Source organism: Poecile atricapillus, chromosome 2, assembly GCF_030490865.1.
Source record: "Poecile atricapillus isolate bPoeAtr1 chromosome 2, bPoeAtr1.hap1, whole genome shotgun sequence".
In the NCBI taxonomy this organism is placed as follows: domain Eukaryota; kingdom Metazoa; phylum Chordata; class Aves; order Passeriformes; family Paridae; genus Poecile; species Poecile atricapillus.
Window position 1 is genome coordinate 108,139,445 of NC_081250.1, and position 20,853 is coordinate 108,160,297.

Here is a 20,853-nt window from a genome sequence, read left to right on the forward strand (position 1 = left end):
TAGAAAAAATGTTTGTTCATAAATTTATATTAAAAAAGACAGTGAAACAAATACTCCTGTGAATTTTGTTTCCAAAAAGCTTCCAAACTGTCTGCAGAAGTCATCTCAAAATCACTTTATATTTTTGAAGACTATGCACCTAGAGACCAGAAACAATAGACTGGGATTCTACTGATCCTTCGTGTACAAACTGAATTACAGCTCACAAAAGCTCTGGTACACCATCCAGTCTGTAAGCAATACATAGGCTGAAATATATTCAGATTAACAAGTCACGGAAGAATTTATACAGAGAATAAAATTAATAGAAATTAAAATGTGGTCGTTGATCAACCACAATTAGGAAACCAAGCTAAATTCAACAAATCAGCTGTTTGCAACTAATAGTTTTCCTAGGTCTCATGATAAATGTGGGTAAATGTTGACTTACTAATTATGACAACAAAACTGAAAAGAGAGCTGAGAAATCAAAATTAACTAGTGCCTTTCCTGAATTAGTGTCAGAATGTGTTCAAAGAGGTCTGGAGCGTTGCCATGAAATGTTCCAAGTTCACAGGCTGGGCTTTTCTCAATACGTGATTTGTAAAAGTCTGCAAAATCTTGATTTTCTTCCTTGATATAAGGAAAGAAAAAGGCATAATTTTTTAATACTAAAATTTGACTGAGTTCTGAGCAACTGAAAAAGGGTTGCATGCTGCAAGGTATCAAGCAGTCTTTCTAGCTCCATCATTTACTGCATTTTGAAGAGAAGAAATGTACCAGGCTCCTGTGAGTGGTGAGCTGGCCTTGCAGACCCTCCAGCATAGCAAAGGAAAGGAAGCTTCCCACCAGGAGAGGCAAGGAAACAGCCAAAATATTACCTGACAGATCTGGCCTTGCATCAGGCTGGCTGCAGAAATTATCAGAGGCAATATTAAGTTCCCTACCCTTAGCTTCCACCTTCTTAGTTTTAAGGGGATTTCTACACATGCCAAGGAATGTTTCATCAATCTTCATCACTCTGGATCCACTGCAAGAATTTTGTGTAAGGAAATCTAGTTATTTTAAGTGCAAAATACAATTTGAACGTCCCCTCTGTTCCACGTGATTTTCTTCTAGTTGCGCCAGGAGGCTGAAAAGGATACTGCAGTTTTCCTCATGTTAATTCTGGCAATATTTTATTTGAAAAACTTTGTTAAAAGAATCCTTTAAAACTGAGTGAAAGGATGGAACGTGCCTTGTGATGTTCCTGTGTCACATATATGACTCTTCTGAAAACAGACTTCCTATTGTGTCTGGACTGGAGATTTTGAGATATTTTCTTGCCATATACTCAGATCTTCAAAATTTTGCATGAACTGCTATTCCAAGAACAACCCAATATGGATAAAGCTGAGAATTTTACTGTGATGGTTTTTTAAAAAGATTTATTTTGACTTCAGTTTTCATTAAACTTCAGTAGCCCTAATTTACTGGCACTTCAATTAACCAGAATGGTTTGTTATTCATTACACTTTCTTCCAAAAACATTTTGCATAACAATAATTCACTGAAGTTCTTGCTTTGTGAACCCTTCTGGCTTTAATGATTTCTAGTTTTCACGTTTTTCAGAGCAGGGCAAAAATGTTTAACATTTCTTCTGAAATGTTTGGTTTTGTATTTAGAAATTGTAGCTCTAGGTTACAAATGGCAGACAGGACTGCCACAATTTACATCACAGGAGACACAGGGCCAGCTCTAGTACATCCTTCTTGGTACACACAGGATGCTTCCTAGAATTGCCAAAATTATCTGTTTCCTACAATTTTCTGTGATCCTTGTCATCACTATCAGATTTTGATTGAGACCCATCAAATATTTCTCAGACAAATGTCATGTTAAATAACCCCTTTCCTCTCTTACAGAAGAGGTTTGATTAGTTCTCAACTAGCACCACCATTTGCAAAATCTCTTTCTCAGGAGTGGTGAGCTCAAGGTGAAGTAACAAAGGGACTTCACAGAGCACTAGATAGGGACAGCCTCACAGGAGACAAAAACACAGCACAGCACTGACCTTGGCCAGCAGCTCCCTGACCAGGGAGCACAGAGTGGGCAAAGAGAAAAAGTCTTATGGGAGTGGCTGAGGGAACTGGGGTTGTTTAGCCTGAAGAAAAGGAGGCTTAGAGAAGACCTTATCACTTATCACTCTCTACAACAACCTGAAAGGAGGTTGTAGCAAGGTAGGTATCTGTCTCTTCTCCAGAGAAGTAACTGACAGGACAAGAAGAAATGGCCTCAAGTTGTGCCAGGGGAAGTTTAGATTGGATATTTGGAAAAAAGGGCTGTCAAGCATTGGAACAGGCAGCTAGGAAGTGGCTGATTCACCATCTCTGGAGGTGCTTATAAGAAGAGTAGCTGTAGCACTTAAAAAGATGATATGGTGGAGTTGGCACTGCTGGGTTAATGGTTGGACTCAACCTTAGAGGTCTTTCCCAGCCTGAAAGATTCTGTGGTTCTATGATTTCAAGACTTCTGTGTGCTCTATATTCCCCCTTCCCTTGCACACCTCTTGAAGAGTTGGACATCGCTGTTGTTGAAGCATAACCCCATGAATGCCGAGACATGAGAAGACACACCACCTCGCCTCTGGGTGTTGACAGTCACGGGAATGACCGGGAGGGTAAGCACTGCTAAACTCAAACACATCAGGAGCTGGGAAGAACGCCTGATTACAGCTGCCTGCACTAGGTCCCAGCGGTAGCAGAACTGATGCATTCAGGCAAGGTGATACAGGTCACTGTTGCTGGGGTAGCAAGGGAAAGATAACAAAGTGAGAAGAGAAGAGAAGAGCATCTCTGCCTTGCTGCTCAGGCCCGTCAGGCAGATAAACCACACACGTGCATGCAGCCAAGAGAGCCTGACTAGCCCCAGTGGAGGTGGTTCCTTGACATCCCTGAGGCAGCCCAGGCCATGGCAGAGGATTCAACCATCGAGGAAGCAGCTGGCCTTAGCAGGCAAAAAAAAAAAAAAAAACAACCACAAAAACAAACCCAAAAGAGAACAGAGCCAGAGGCAAGAGCAGTGGAAGAGGAGGGGGAATTGGTCTAAGCGCTGTTTATTCAGAGACACTACTGCTGCTCCTTACAACCCACCACAAATACCGTCCTACAATCCTATACCTACAATTTTTGTAGGTATATGCATTTTATAGTAAAAAATTATGGAGCTTTAATGTTTCCTTAACTGCTCTCATCTATAAATATTAGTAGGCAGACTGTCTTTTGTATATACACAATTTCATAACAATAGAGTGTATCCCAGCTTTGCAAAGCCCTAGTCATCTATTTGCCTAGGGTGAATAATCTCTTATGAGAGACAAGAGTATTCATACTTTCTTTCTCAACATCTCAACAAAGAAACAGGGAGATTTGGGGGCTCACTGTGGTAAATGTTCAAGATTTCAAGAAACTCACATTTCAATATTCTAATGATCTCCTGAAGGTTACCCTGTGATAGCTTTTTGTTTGTTTGTTTATTCATTTGGGGTTTACATCATTATGTAGCCTGGTATGATATAATTTTCTTTGCATCAAAGAATATCAAACTAGAGTATGTACAAAAGAGGTAATGGTAACTGTTTCTGCTGGTACCTATTTAGTGCTTTAACCAAATTCTGCTTTATACTGTGCAAGGATTTTAATCACTGCACTATTAGATGAAAGGAGAGAAGAGATAGTTCCCCCTTTTCTCCCCTTCCCTCTAATCTTCATCACAGGTAGCAGCAGCATTCCACTTGGAGGCTGAGAAAACCTTTTATTTCTGGCTTTCAGAAAAGATTAGACTGACACAGAAGCCAAACTTTGCCAAGGTTGTTAAAGGTGTTTAGAGAACATGAACTCTAGAAATCCACTATAAGGTGGATCTTAAGCACCTCCAGACATATTCAGGAGTTTGAGCGTCACAAGTCTAAACTTGGGCACCTGCAGGTAGATTAAGACCAGTATTAGGTACCTGACCTTTTCTTTTGCACCTAAACCCAAAGTACATTTTAAAGGGTACAGAATACAACCCCATGGCTTTGACCTTAACCCAGATTTAATAACTTGCACACTGGAAAACATTTGTTCTAATGCTGAAATTCATCATCTCTGCAATTATGGTGATACCACTGCCATGCTTTGAATGGGTTTGCTAGAATTAAGTCTCTACTTCAGAGAAAAAAACAAGTTTTACCTGGTTTTGCTGCCAAAGCAAATTTGTTGTTTAACTGACTCCTTGGTACCTTCAATTGTTAAGTTGCTTGAGAAAAAAATTATTCATTGTCCCTGAACTGATGTGGTGAGTGTTTCAACAGCCTTTTCAGAAGCCTCACCATCCTGCTGTCTCTAGGCTCAGATCAGCAAGGCAGTCAAGCACATACTTTCCTTCAGGTATGTACTTAGTCCCCTTAACTTGCTGCTTTCACAGCAGGTTAGAAAAGCGAAGCACATACTTAAAGGCAGGCATACACTTACCTTTCCCCTTCCTTATTACAGCACTCAGAACTAGTGAAGAACCCTAACTGTAGCCAAATTCCTGTTTCTACTAATTCTGAAAACAAGCACAAATGTTTACTTAAAATATTAATATGCTTACCATATCTTATCTTTGACATAATTGCTTTAATTAAAGGAATTTATAAAAACTAACGTTATGCCTACGTGCCCTTGCAGTAACGTGTAAGAATAATGGAATTTAGAGTGGCTGATTTATTAATCTTAAAATATGTACTTGGAGGGAAACAGGTAAAATTGTAAATTGGGGAGAAATACATGTGAATATTGGGATTTATAATTTAGTTTTGGATGAGTTGTGTTTATGCACTTATAGGTTTACACTATCTGATTAGATTTAAACATATTTTTTCATGTTTATAATCTCTAAAATAGAAAACTAAATAAAAAAAATGTAACTTTACTACTTCTGATAGAAACTTTTAGATTGTATTGACCTTTGATGTGGACAAAATTTACATGGCAAACATTACCAAGATCTTTTATGCTATGTGTACACCAGTGGTAATATTATATACTTCATAAACTTGTGTAACCAGCCCCAGTCTACTATGCTGTCCCTACACACATTGCACGTGTCATTTTCCAGTGTATTTCCTTCTCTGCTCCCCAGAAAACTTCCTTCCATCTGTCTCCAGTGCCTTGAAGTCAGGTGAAGTCTTCCTTGACCTCTTCAGAGCCATTTCTGCCCTCCTTAATCTGTGAACAACTTCAGATATAATTCCCCTAACTTTTTCTGAAAATCTGATTCTTCTTTGGCTTCTCTGTCTCCTTCTACCTGTCCTTCTGCCTCTGTAATTTTTTTTTATGTCCTAGTGCTTTGCAGTTACCACTGGCCATGTTATCCAACACCACCTCACTGGTTACTTTTACTTCCTGCCAGCATCCTTCAGTCATCTCCTGGTTAAGTGTATTGCAAACACATGGAAAGAACAATCTTTGTCTTCCACTTTAGAACAACACTCAGTACTGGTCTGAATTCTAACAAGTACATGGTAATGTCTGGCTCCTGTGACATAGGAACTACCTGAAGCTAAGGGTATATTTTACTTGCTAATTTGTTTAAACAGTTGTTAAAGGAATGGCAATGTATTGTTTACACGTATTTGTTTCATGTCTTCTTTATGACACTGCCCTATCTAATGTGATTATGCAGCAAAATAAACAATGTCAAATCATGACTTCTTTGTAGGGAAGTCTAGTCTCTTAGACTACAAGTCTGGCATACTAGCCAAAAGCATACATAATTTAAAAGGCACTTTCAATACTGCCAGAAAAATTGTGTGAAATATTGGTGAGCTTGAAGAGAAGAAACTACACAGAAGTTGCATGAGAAGATCTTTTTCCCAACTATGATGCTACTAAAAAATAAATCACCTTTTTTTTCTTGTGCATATATTCACATCAGTGATGTGGTACAGCTCACAGACTAGAAGAGACCCCATGTCAAGAATGTGTTTGTGTCCCCACCCATTTGGAAAAGCACACAATCAATCAGTGCAAGAAATACAATTATGTACTCTGAGTAGGAATGCTGAGATGTTCAAGGTTAGTCAAGCTCACCATACAGGTCATCTTTTTTGATACAGATGTTCTCACTCAACCATCTTCACTCCTTACCAGCATGCTCAGCCAGGTGAAGAGATACTAAACCAACAAGAGCTGCATAAGACACAAAGGTGAGTGCAACTTTGCTTCAACCTTGAGTTAGCCTAAACATAATTTTACAAAACAAAACAAAAACTGCACATAGAAATTTAATTTGACAATTACAGATTTTGAGTTTAGAGAACATTTTACTGTTGCTTATTTCTGCCCTTGCCTATGAGTTCTGAACTGGGGTTCATAAGGTCATTAATTCTAATTGCTATGGGAAAGCAGAAGAAAGAGATACATCATGGCATGAAACAAAAATCTGAAAAGCAAGAGTGATTTAATGTTTAAATCCAATCTCCTTTCTATTATATTAGGGAATTTCAGATGTGCTTTTTTAATCTTATCTTCTTGGATTTTTTTTTCCACAGGAAAACTTCCCCATAAATTCACAAAACGTTCTGGCACTTGGTATGGTTTTACACTCTGAGAATTTATTATTCATGAAATAGGTCTTTTGAAGTACAATTTCTAAGTACTGATGTTTTATCTTTAAGCAGTGAACATGAGCAGAGGCTTAAAGGCCCACTGACAATCACTCAGGAATAGCTCAACTGCTCATGTCTAGGCGAGGTCTTCCCCACACAGGGAACCTTTTGTAAATATTAGTTACTAGAATCACAACACTAATATATGTAGTTAATAATTATCACAATGTGCCAAAACTGCACAGTTTGCTCCCTGATTACAATATTAAATTGCTATTGAGCTGTGGTATTTGCTTCAGGCAATACTACTGAGAAGCCTCCAAAGACTTTGGTTGGCCTCCCTGCACAAGCTTGGGAAATGCATGCCTGCACAGAAAGCAGAGGCAGTGCTGGGGTTTGCCAGAAAACAAACAAACCTCAGACAATAGAAGGAAAGTTTTATCAGAGCTGAAGTGTCCTTTCACTTGGGAACTGTCATCTCATGAAAGTAAAATTCACACACACACTGATTAGGGCTTCTGTGGCAGACCATTACCAAGAGCGAGGTGATTCAAGCTGTGTGTGGTGCATCCTGTACAAACAGTTCTGAAAGCTTTGGTTTTTTAGTTGCTTTTGATGGTATCTAAAAAGCAGCTAATCCACTTCAGAAAATTCCAGAGGTTCTGCCTGACATGTTTGTGTTCATCTATCAATGGGCATTTTCTGCTGATGCTTTTGTCATCTGTCCTGCAGATGAAGTAGTTTGGGATGACCAATGGGAAGTACTGTTGCTGGTACCATTGTTCATCTTGGTCATGCATTCAAAGTCATAATGGGTCTAAACACAAACCCTAATCTTCAGCTTCAGGTCTTGATTCTTTATCTTTCTAAATCCAAGAACCAAACTTCCCAATTTGCAGAGTCTCCAATTGAATATAAAATTTAAAAATGGTTCAATCTCCTTAGATTTTGGGCATTTGGACTAGTATCAACCTTCAGACAAGCTTCGGAAAGGGTCTGAAAGGTACAGTGGTGTCTGAGCCCAGATCAGTCATAGATTAAGGTTTCTGCTGGAGAACAAGTGTTGGAAAATGCCTCTGCACTGTCGTATAACTAGCACTCAGTAATCTGCTATGTAAATGTAGTCCTTATTTGGTGGGAGGAGAAGGTGTGACAGGTCTATCAGAAGCAAAGTTTCAGGCTCAGGATTTCAGACTCAGGATTCTTTGCCTGCCATCAAAGATGACCTCTCTGTCATTTTTCTAAAGCGAATGCATTCAATGTTTACTGAAGTTATGAAGACAGCTTAGCCAGGATTGCAGTTTATTAGGGTATCAGTAGGAGTAGCCCAGGAATGTGATTTGCAGGTACAGGTTCCAATCCTTGCACTTAGAAAAGGCTGTTGAAAGAGAGAATGCAGGCTTTTGACTCCTTCTATAAAGCAAAGCCAGGTGTTTGCACTTGGAAAGTGCAGGTGCAAGTTCATGTACTTGAGTTTATCAGGCCCAAGGTGAAACTGTATCCCTTATGAGATCATAGGCTATTGTCCAGCTTCTGCATCATTAAGGCATGCTATTCATGTAGGTTTTGGGACATAGTCTTGAAATCACTGTGCTGGGTTTTCCAACCTAGATTTTGGTGAGCTTTATGGGTTTTTTTACAGAGCTGTGTGAGTTACATGGGGCAAGGCTTCCATGCTCCTTCAGAAAACATATGTTAAATTGAAATAGTAGTAATATTATAACCCCTAGAAGGAGAAGTGAAGAAAAAAGAACACGTTTGCTGGCTGCTTGCCTGAAACCGTGAATAGGTACCGTGCATAGTATTTCATTTCAGCATTTGAAACTTACCTCTGATGTTTCCTCAGAGAAGGAAGCACTACTTGTCTTTTTTATTTATGTACTTGCTGAATTGCAGAATGTATGATTCAGGTCTCACCTATCTGCCTTATACCATGGGCCTCTTGTCTAGAATGAAATGCCATTCTTAAATTAAATCACAAAGGTGTTAAAAAGGAAAGGAAAATTTTGTCTCTAGACTGTTTTCAGGGTTCTTCTGAAGCCCAAACATAAAACCAAATTGAAAGAAACTGTTGTGCCATTAAATCTATCCTGCTATGACCTTCTGCTTGTTCCCTAGTACCTATTTTATGGGACATTATAGTGCCCTATTTTAAATGTTCCAAGCAAAAATTGTATCTATGTGTTCTTTTGGTTCACACACCTAACTCAGAATAAGGTAGATACTGTCTTTTTCTTCTCATTCTCTCTTGCCAGGAACAGCTGAGATATTTTATAGCCTGTCAACAACCCCTCATCAAGAATAACCTGAGAAAGCAGGTAGGCTATTACACAAGTAACAAGGGTCTGCTCTCTTTCTTCGTTTCTTCTTCTACAACAGCTAACACAGAAAAAGATCAAGGATTGTCGTAAAAAAACAAAAAGCAGAGAACTACCTGGTGTTATCTGTTACATTGGCAGGTACGATTAATTATTTATGCAGTACCATGGGTAAAGCAGCAGACAGGTCAGGTTCTTGAATCTGCTGTCTGTGGGTGTTTTGCTGATGTATGTCAGCTTCATTCTTGGTCAAGTATCGCAGCCCCATCCTGCTGCTGACTGTATCTGTCTTTTATTTGTGAATTTCCACCAAAGAAAAGGCATACAGCTGGCAGGAAAACAGCTTCTCAAATAGCATATCTGTGTTCTGTTGATTCTGGATCGTACAATAATCTTAATCTGATTTTTCAGCCTTAATTCTGGACAAAAAATATTGGATTTGAAACTGTAAAAGCTGGAATAACTGTATTTAGTATGTATCATTTCGAAAGCAAAACTAGAAATCTGAAATCTTTATAAAGGCCAAAATTAAGAGAAAGAGACAAGGTGGGTTGGTAATATTTTGTAGCTTTATATAAAAGTTGTTGGTATGTTTTTTTTCCTAGCTTTTCTTTTTCTCGTCCTTTCTATTATACCTGCCTCTTCCACTTCTCACCAAATTTAGAGAATATCTCATCCATACCCTTAAAACTCTCATCCTGTATTTCATAATCACCCCTTAGCACTGCAAGCATGGACTCAAATGGGCTGTGACTTTTCTCGCTGCTCCTCCTAGTGAAGATCTGCCATCAGTGCTGACAAGCTGCAGCAGCCTCTCTGGTTGCACAGAACATCTCACTGACAAAGTACCCCATCAGCCAATATTAGTCTGAAGAGTGTGTCTCTCCCCAAAAGCCCTGTGTCGTCACCACAAGTTGCAATGTGAAAGCCCTACCATCAGGGCATCAGTCAAAATTTATTCTCAGGCTGGCCTCACATGTTAACTTATCACCAAACTAAACTCTTTGCTGAAAGGCTGGAGTTTATATTCACAGAGGGTGAAAATTGGTTCCACTGGGAAAGCTTCAAAGTCATTTCAGCCATTAAACTGTGGCTGGATGTATCATAAGTACAGGAGAGGTTGAGGCACTGCCTGTGAACCAGGGGACTTAGTGAAGAAGCTCCTGCTGAAATTGGCAGCTCAATTTTGTATTCTGTTTCAGTCCGACTCTGCAGCAGGAGCAAGTCGCGTTTGTACATGAGACTCATTATGCTTCCCCTGTTTAACATACCAATTACTTTCTGTATTTACCATGTTTAGAGCGACTTCATGTCAAAAATTAATAATGCTAAAATAAAGAGCTGTGCTGATGTACAAAGAGAAGCATGGCAAACTATTAGAATGTATAATGGAAACAGAGGATGGATTTGCAGCTGTGGGGATCACATCCAGATGAATTTCACAGTGTGCCATGGAGGGGTCCCACAGAGGCTCCTGTGCTCTTTAAGGCACACTTCAGACTGTGATAAGTGTATACCTTGAGAGGTCGCAGCACCTAAGTAATTTCACCTTGTAAGCAGTGCAAATATTTTGTGGTGCCAGTCAGTCCCTCTAAGAGCTTCACTCCTCCAAATTTCCTGGCTTTCTCTTCACATTGGACAGAAGTGTTTGCAGAACAAGTAATTAAGTTTGGGGGACAAGAGGTTTTTGTCTTTTTTAACTGACCTTTATACAAGCTTGGGCAACTGAAGAAACTGATTCATCCTTGCTGGTCCTGGGAAAACTGTACTAACAGAAGATGTCTGATCTTCAAAACTCAGGAGTCCACTAAGGATTTTACCTAGATTCCCCTAGATTCCAGAGAATCTGACAACTCCATTGTATTGACCCTTCCTCACAAGTTTTGAATTCAACATCTCTGCGGTACTGGAGTTTGAAATCCTGTCAGAGTCTCTAGTAGACATGGACAAGCTGTCATGCACTGAGGAATATTTTCTTCCTCCTGTTGATCAACATAGGCAACAGACTGGCCAACCTCCTAATGGGAAATAACAGTAAGAAGACTATTGATCAGTGGTGTTTGAACAGTTGTCATTAATGAAGATCATAAAAGCAGTGACAATATTTGTAATAATAACAGATGGGACGTTTATATTTTCATTAAAAAAGAGCCTCTGCTTATGAAGACCTCAATAAACAACTAGTAAACAGGCATGCCTTCTTATATGTTACCTCCAGTTTCAGTGGAGCACCTGCTCTAGGTTGGTATGGGAAAGATATTGACTTCTGAATCACTTTACTCACAAGCTGTGATTCCTTTCTGAGGAGCAGTGTGAGGGAGAAAGGGGAGAAGCTCTGAGTCTGCATACTAGCTTCAGCAGTAATGGATAGTGTTTTATGGTTTTCCTGTTTTTCTAGCTGTGGAAAGCTAATCATACCTAGGCAAACAAGTTGTTTTTACAATAAAAATACACTCAGTTCTCAGAGCTTGCCTCATGTTTGCTCTTTTGAATAGACAACCTCCAGTAAGAAATCTGTATTTCTTACATTGTATAGTCCATTCAGTAAAGTTTTAAGAGATGCTTCATGTGCACAAACTTTCTCAGGGCCAAATCCTGAGCTCTTTGCTCACTTCTTTCCCATTTGGATTCCCATGTGCCTCGGCAGAAGTTTATTTTTTGTAGATTTCTGCTATTTAACTATCACTTTTTGTCCACTGAAAACTCAGCCACACTCAGAAGGCAAGACAGAGTCTTTCTTTACAATGCATCACCTACATGTCATGAAACCTCTGCTAGCAAAGATATGCAAGCATTATTGTTGTGTAAACATTATTGGTCACTTACACAAGAAGAAATTTCACTCATGCTGACACTAAATGGGAAAAAGGGAGATATCCAGGAGCAGTTGTTAGCAATCTGTGTTTACTGACTGGCTGATTAACTGATAAGGAGTAAAGAGTTTTATTAATGATACAATAGAGAGGAACCAACTCACTTGTCCTGAAGAGGGTTGGTTTTGCAGGGCTGAAAATGATAAATGTTTTATTTCTGAACACAGGCTGCAATGGTCCACAATACACAAGACCAGATCTGCTGAGTAAGAAGGTATCAGTTTTATAATACTGCTTTCAGAAAAAGACATACATCAGTCTTAACTGTTAAAGAAGCTCAGTGCTTTTCTTACAACAGAAAGATCAAAAATGCATGATAGGAAATCTAAATCACTGCTTCATCATGCTTGGACTGAATGTAGGGATACTTGCTTCTTACTGGCTATATGAAAGATAATACAAGTGCAGGAAAACCTCAGATTTCAATACCCTCATGGTGTGGTGAATGATGGGTTATGGCTACTAGCAAAGAGACACTGGAGTTGTCATTACTGCAGGTAGGAAGCACAAAAATGAATGCCAACTTCATGGCCAGATGTTACACCCAGCCATAGAAGGCACTTTGCACTACTTTATAAGCTGACCTCCAGAAATTAAGACAAATTCAACAGCTTGAATATCTGTTTGCTTTTGCAATTAAAGCACTCTTTATTTTTCTGCTCAAGACAGAAGGGAACCCAGGAATGCCAGCACCTGCTGTGTAGGTGTAAGAAGTGGCCAGTCTGTGGTGGTGTGTTTCTGCTGGATGACAACATGGGGCTATTGGATGCTGAGGTCTCTGCTTGCTCTGTAACACAGCCCATGAGAGCAGTCATTCCTGGGTTTGTCTTAAATGGATTATCTAGTGACAGTCAGCAATTTCTTGGTACTACTGACCAGTTGTCTAAACAAACGTTCCAGTGAGAGTTCTTCAAGGAGGATTTTCCTCAAGTCATGTTGAAAATCAGTCTGTTCAGTGAGAACATCCATTTGGGCTAGAAGACACCATTCTTGAACTATTTTAATCAGAGTAAGGAATTTTCCCTCATCCAAAGTGAATGGTTTTTTTTTTTCATTATCATCTAAATCAGATCCCAGTTTAGAAAACAGCACATATTTTCACAGTACATTTCTCTGCATGCCCTGAGTTTTAACTCTCTAAGACATGCACTAAAAGCTATCTATATCATAAATTATGCTACAAAACCTAGCTACTTGCTGTAATTACAGGATTTGGTTAATAGCAGTAATTTGTAACTGCTCAAAGTTATGAATAACTCAATAATTTCAGAGTAGTTCATTGCCTGGACCTGGAGGAACCTCCTTATTTGAATCCTAATAGGTATTTTTAAAGTAATCTCAAGTCATCTCTTGCTAGCAACTTAGAAAAAATGTTAAATGGAAGAGTAGAGAGTTCAGAGATTCATGTGAGAATAGCAAAGATGTGACTGTGTTGGGGTTCCAGAAAAAAAAAACAGAAATCTCACACCAAAAGTCTAAAACAACTTAGGGACAAATGACATTTTTGTAATTTTTTGGTTTTGACCAAAAACATATTATAATTTGCATGGGTCACATTAGGAATATACAACTGATTTCATGCAAGCGAACATAGTCAAGGAGTCTGAATCAGAAATCTGTCTCCAGCAAGTAATGTGCACCTTCCTATGTGATAATTGTACAACTTGAGGCCATCTACAAAATGCAAACAGAATAATTAATATCTCCCTCATAACATAAAATGGTGGGATGGACTAATGTTGTTTGATCTCCTTGAGTCCTCTCCTTGTAATAAGCTCTTATTTTGTATTGCATTATGCATAGTATATTCACTCACGCCTCACTGTTGCACAGTTTCCTACCAACACGATGAAAATACAGGCCCCCTTTTACATGAACCCACACCACAGATTGCCAGAAGTAGCTTGCATCTAACCTGAGGCCAATAGCTGCTGGGAAGTAATTAGTTGTAGTGCTGCTATAATCCCTTAGTAAATGTAAGCGCAACTCCTATTTGTGCTGAAGGTGAAATGTTTGTGGTAACAAATGCCCTTTTCTCTGAATAAAAATGTATTTACTTTTAATCAATCAGGGACTCATTATCAGCATTGTCTTCATCTCCCTAAACCTTGGCCTTCTGTGTATGATTTTAGTGTTGGGGGAGAGCATCTGCAAGGTTATTAAGAGAATGTTGCAAAATAGCTCTAATGACCTGAATCAGCTAGGGATAGGCAGTCAGAAATTACAAGGCAGTCCTATTATCTCCTGGTACCTCCAGGCTCTCATCAGACCCTCCCAGTCCTCAAAAGGAGAGGAGGAGGAGGACATTATTGCTGTTCCTGTTGATGCAGTGGGAACATTCACATGTTGCATGATATGCACATGAGCACATTGGGTGAGGAGCAGCCCCTGAAGGAGGAGAGGTGCTCTGGGGCTTTGCTGCTAAGGATTGTGACCTGCGGACTTCAGAAGGTGACATGGAGAAATGGCTGCCTTGATTTAGGGAATGGAGCTGGCTGAGGAGCTGGGGGATGGCTGGGGGATGGTGGGGAAGCTGAGGAGAGCCTGGACTGCACTGTTCAGGTTTCTAGGCTGGCAGTGGGGCTGCCCATGCCTTCTGGGCTGAGTCTGCAACAGGTCACAGCCATGCAAGGGGATGCGGAGCTGCAGTCTGGCTTCTGCTCCAGGGCATCCAAGGCCCCTCCCCACAGGAGTGCTGCCAAACCAAGGCATGCAGCTGAGTAAAGTTGTCCTGGCCACAGGCAGCCCTTGAAGACCCTCTAGATGGCTGCAGTCCTTTCCCCTCCACCCACCTCTGCAGAGACACGGCATCCAGAGCAGGGCTGGAAGTCTGAGCCATAAAATTTTGCTGCTTTTAAAATCTGAGAAGGGAACTCTGGGAATTGGTTGCCATGAACTAAGGCAGTTGCTCTAGTTATTTTCAGTTTCCCCAATATACTTTTCTTGGCCAGCCATGGAAATAAAAGTTACAAATATTACAGTACATAACTCCCCAGCAGAGGCCCTACTGTGTGATAAGGCGAAGGGTCTTTCCAACATGCTTTTTCAGGACATGCACAGGAACAGAGGAGAATCCTGTGATAAAACATGAATGGTTCTCCACCTCACTCCCATTATGGGTCTTCATGTTTGGCCCCAGAAAAATACCCACATCTAACAGGTATTAGGGATGGGAAAGTATTGCAAGAAGTGAGAAGAAAATCATCATAGCAATCCACCCCAAAAAAATAAAAGGATTTTCTGAATTTGTGGCTTCTTCAGCCAGCTATTGGATAGCCTGTTCTCCTGTGTGGTTAGCTTGGCAAGTATTTTTCCCTCCCTGTGTTCTGGTGTCCTACTCATAGCAAGGAGGGATGTGACTGATATTGCTGGATGTAGGAAAGCAGTGCTGATTTCAGGTATGGCTGCACTACTTGGTATTACTTTGGCAATTTGTTTTTAATTTTTTCATTAGTTGAGTTTTCAACATTGATTGTGAAATATTGTGAGCAATGAGAATGGGGAAATCTTATTAGCGAACTCACTTTAGAGAGGAAAAACTCAGAATCAGTGTCTTTTCCCTATGGAGATAATCTGTTATCCCTCAATATACAGACAAGTCTTCCATAGACAAATGAAATGGCAGTGCATGGCATGTGTGTGCTATGAAAGGAGCACAGAGCTATGGTAGAAAGTACGTGTGCTGCAGAGGGAAATTTTGATTCTGAACACGTGTGGTTAGCTTTTGATACAAAACTCCACCATGACAAACTGTGATCTGGACTCATTATTACCTGCTTCTAGGATCACCTTCTATAACATCAGCAATGCTGAATCAAGGCAGCATATTTGACTTACAAGAACAGCTTTAGCAAAGGGTAAATTGTGATAAAAATTGTCTCCTTCCTTGTTTCTTTGTACAGTGCAGATCAAGTGATACACTCTCAGCAGTAATGCAGCCTGATCATTACTGAGCACTCTCCCTGGCATGCCTATGAGCAAACTTTCTATTGTTTCAATTAGATGATCTTGGGCATTCAGGGAATTTAATACTGATGGAGCTCAGCTCCTAAAATCCTAGAAATTAGACCCTGAGAGAACCTAGGGAATCATCTTGTCCATCCCCTGACAATGCAGATTATTTTCTACTGTGTTTTTACTGTGGTTTTTTTTCCAGTCTATTTTTAATGATTCTAGCAACGGGGTTTCCATCACTTTTCCTGGGGGACTATTCCACATTCTAATAGATCTCACTGTTAGGAAAATTTTCCTGATATTCAGTCTAAATTTTCCTTTGCTCAATTTCATCCCATTACTCCTAGATATGCCCAGTAGAGGCAGGTGAAAACTGAAAGTGAGTAGGCAAACCTGACACATTATGTGTGCTCAGAGCCAATTTACAGCAGCAGGTAAAGTGATAGAGTCAATTTGCAGCATTCTGTAAGTGAGAGAGAGGGTCTTAGGGCATGCACTCTCTGAAAATGGTTCTGAATCTTGATGAAAACCCCAAAGTGTAGAAAAATATCCAGAAGCTGTAATGACTTTATATTTTTTGCAAGACTCAGGTTGAACACAAGAAGAGTCCTCTATGAAGAGATAACGGCTAAGGCACCTTATTTATGCTGCCAGTAAAACTTAAATTTATACAGGCATCTGAATAGCATACATTCCATTGCACCAAACACTGCAAATTGCTATTTACTTGTACATGCTAGACAGAATTAAAATCCATCTCAGAATACTTGAGATATTACCCACTAGATAGTGAAACCCAGAGCTGAAAATTGCATTTATATTGTAAATGATCTTATGTAAGTAACTTTATGTCTGCATAATTTTCTGATACCCTGCTAATAAACTATCTAACAAAAGAAATTCACTAAATCCCCTCTGCATACAAGCACATTGCTCTTTTTTTCTAGTTTTCCTTTTTTTTCTTTTTCATCCTTTCATGCATTATTATAGGCCTTACCTATGTTTTCTTCCTCACTTCTAATTCATTTCCAAAGAGGCAGGCAATCCTGCAAACACTTTGTTGCCCACATCACTAAACCTTTCAGACCATTCACCTGCTTTTCTAATGACGAATAAAGTTCATAAATGTAATTTCTTTATTCTTGGACATACCTGTACCCTTTCTACCCCATTAACTTGTATTACTGAAAAAAATATCTTGTATCTTGCTCCTTATTTATATCCTTTTTTACATCACACCTTCCCCAGCACCTTTTACCTTTCTGCATCAGCCTTCATCCAGTGTTTGTGTCTAATCAAAACTACAACATTCTTGGGTGGGGGCAGTGCCTTCCCTTATATCTGTAATGGAAGATGACAGAAAGTTTGGGAAGTCATTTGTAGTGGGGAGTGGTAAGGCCCCTGCAACAGGAAAGGATGATGGTTTTCATAGCCTGTTGAACAGCAATCCAGCCTCTTTTGAAATTGTAAAAAGTTCAGCAAACAAAAGAAAACTAAAATACTATGATAATCTCATAGTGATAAGAGGAACTCCACAGTGACATGATCAGAGTTGTATCCAGACAATTAGGTAGTGGCTAGACTTGGTTAGTCGTAAAGAAACCCATGGAAACCCATGGAAATGATCTACTGGTGACAAAGTAGGTACATCTGGAAGAAGCGCAAGTCACAGGCACTGGAACTGCTGGCTGATCCACAGTCATGTGCTACAAATTCTACCCTTGGAGAGGGATTCAGAAACTAGGACAGGCAGGGAAAAGAAGGGGCTTGTGTGAGACTGCAAGGAAATGCCGGTAAAAAGCCACATTGTGATGAAGGCAAGGAACAAAAGCTGTGTCTGAGACTTCTGGGAAGTGGAGAGGACTGTGCAGTCCACAGGACAGAAAAAGAGGAAGATCAGCTTGGGTGTCGGGGATGCATGTCTGATGTCTCACTGGGGCTATTGGGCTGGATGTCTCACTGGGGCTGCTATTGTGTCTGTGGGAACAGTTAAGAGGGGAGTCATCTTTCCAGACACTTAGCACAGCCTCAGAAACGTGCTGTCCAGGAATCTGTGTGTGCAATCCTGTGATTTTGGTCAAGAGGATGATCACCAGAGTATATCACAACTGTTTCTTCTGACCATGGATTTTGTTAATCCGAACGACGTTTTCTATTCTACTCACCTTTCCTTCTTTTTTCAGTCAGTCCAACTACTGTTCCAGATGCCACTTTTTTCTCACTTGTATTTAGTCACATGAACCACCTGATCTTCACCATGAAGAATCTTTCACAGTTTTTTAGTAATTTCTTAGTTGGAACTCAAGATATGTGTTTTGAGCAAAACAAAAAAAAAGCCCTTCTGCATCATTGTAGATCTGTTAAATTAAGATGTTGTCTCTCCTTGTAGCAAAGTGCTATAGCTGAGGCTAAGAGATACATTCAAACTGGAATTATGTCAGTGTCTGGGACAGCAATCATCTCCTGTAGGGAAATTCGGCTCCAAGAATTCTGCTCTAAGAATTCACTTCTCACCACAGTCCTGTAAAGTCCTCCACATGCCTTACCCGAATTGCCCTTTTGATTGTATTCTTCCAAGGGTGAGGAAGTTAACAACACTTATAATAAGCAGTGCTCTTTATCAGAAGTTCTCCTGGTACAGAATAGGCATTAATCCTTAAATGTATTTAGCAATCAGAAGAAAGTGTTGTATCAACTCAGTCTTTGTTGTTTGTTAGGGGAACATTCACAATCTCATCTTTGCAGTCCTTTCATCGTATTTCCCTCATTGATCCCATATTTCTCTGACTCTGCTGCTCACCGTGCTCCCTGTGACCCCTTCTTCCACTCTGCTCTCTGCCTTCTTTCATGCCATATGAGCTAGCTTTTCCCATCTCCTTCCTCAGGTCTTGTCTTAAAACCGATGGGAGTGCTATCCTGAGATTCTCACCACTTGTATTCCCAAGCCCTTTTCCTTCTCAGCATTGATTGTAATTTGTTTTGATCTGTTAACTCATAAGCCCTTTTGGCCAACAATCTTGTCTCCTCGATTCTTTCAACAGTTGTCAGATATTTTGCCAGCTAGCTGATGAAACACTCAGTCTATGTGGTGGTAAGTACTACACCTAAATTTAAATGTTGTCCTTCATTGAAGATACCTATAAAAGGAGGTTAGTGCAGGTCTCCAACTGAATATAGGACATATAAAACTTAGGAGTGTTAGAGACAGAGAGGATTTGCTGAGATGGAGCTCTGCAGAAGAGACAGTGTACAAGAAGAAAGAAGATGCAGCCATCTGAACAGATCTAATGCAGTTTCTCAGCATTGCTGTGCCTGTCTTAGGGAATAATCCTCTCTCCTGCGTGCTATTGTGTGTGGGGGCCCAAAATACATATTTGGGGATGATCTTATAAGAGTCATGAAAAGCAGAATGTATTTCACCTCTAACCCTATCACACTGTTGTCTACTCTGCACTATTTAGACTTTTTTCTGTTTGTCACTGGTTTCAGAACATTACACTTTTGTCCTGTCTGTGACTCTTTGGCTAGGCATACTTACTTCATTAAGGTGTTTCTGCCTTTGGTATGCAGATCTGCAACCTTCCCACAGGCCCTAAGGGAAGGATAATAGTGGGATTTATTTTTTTGTTTTTGGACAGGATTCTGGCAGAAAGGGCTGTGGGCAAGAAATCTGTGCATGATTAACACTTCTTCTAAAAAAACAGAACTTTGTACATTCTTATAAATTATCAGAATTGTATCTGAAGTATCTCTCTCATCAATTTCTCATTCTAATTGAAATAACCTGGTCAGGTCACAAGATAAAAGCCTGGTGTCAACACTGGGACGCCATTCAAACAGAGAAATTATGAGCTCATATTCTTCTTGAACCAATAACAAATCAGCTCTCAGAAAACAAAGCTGGCCAAAAAGAATTAAAGCAAGACCAGAAGGTGCTAAAACAAGAGTTGGAAACTTTACAAAAGGAATTACAGAAGTATCTGGAGGTTTCTCAGAAATGGCTGAAGTGATTTGCAGGCAAAGGTGAACTTTCTGTTGGAGTAATGACTGCAAAATGTACTAACAAATTGAGAAGGCCAGTCTGAATTAGTAAGGACAAAAAGGTAAAGGGCAACAACACTGCCATAGCTGCTTCTAGGCAGGGAGTCACCAGCTGGGAACCCACTAGCAGGGATGAAGAGGAACAAGGACTCACTGGCTAAAGTTCAGCTCCAGGAAGAAATGTCTAGTCACAGACCCATCATGGTAGCCAGCCACCTGGATGTTCAGTTGGGCCAGTCAGAGAACTTAGGTAAAAACATTTACTGCACCTCATCTACTTGGTTGCCAAAGTCAAAGGGTCCCATAGGAGAGGCTGGGCTTTCTGAGGTCAAATATTGCAAACACCTAATATCTTTTAGGAAAAACTCTGTTTGAGACTTACTTTACTAAGTATAGCTTTATGGACTGAATGAAAGCTGATGAATACAGAGAAGAATTCTAGCAGCAAGCCTGAATAACAGTGCCAAGAGAGTGCCACAGCTCTGATTTCAAAAAAAAGGCTTCAGGCAAACCTTTGCTTCTTGATTAAAGCCATCCACAGATCTGAGCTGATCCAGGCCCAAGTAAAAGTCAGAAGAAAAAGAAAAAGGAAAGAAAAGTTCTTACAGGAACTGCAAGAGAATCTGCAGAAACTTGAGTTCCTGGCATGTGCAGATAACAGAGAGGGCTTTCAAGGATAAACTGGAGAGGAATCGATTCAAAGGTGCTCAACTGGACTTAGGCTTTTACACTAAGGTTGGGGAATGGCAGCCAAAGACACTCCAAGGGATTTCCAAAGTTTGCCATGGAAACTGAGATTCTTCTCTAGCACTTGAAGACCAGAGAAAGAAGTAGATTCCAGTGACAGAGATGAAAGACAGTCACTACAAATTTTTTAAGTGCAGTCCTGTAACAGGGAAAAAGAATAAAAATTCTGTTATTAAAAAGTAATAAAATTTAAAATTTGGCCGAGTAAAATGAAACTGAGAATAATCTGAAGTTCATTTGAAAATTGGGCCTCTGAAATGAAGTTTGGCCAGAACCTGGAGGTTGTTCTATACCACCTCACATCATTTCCACGGGAGGGCAAAGGGAT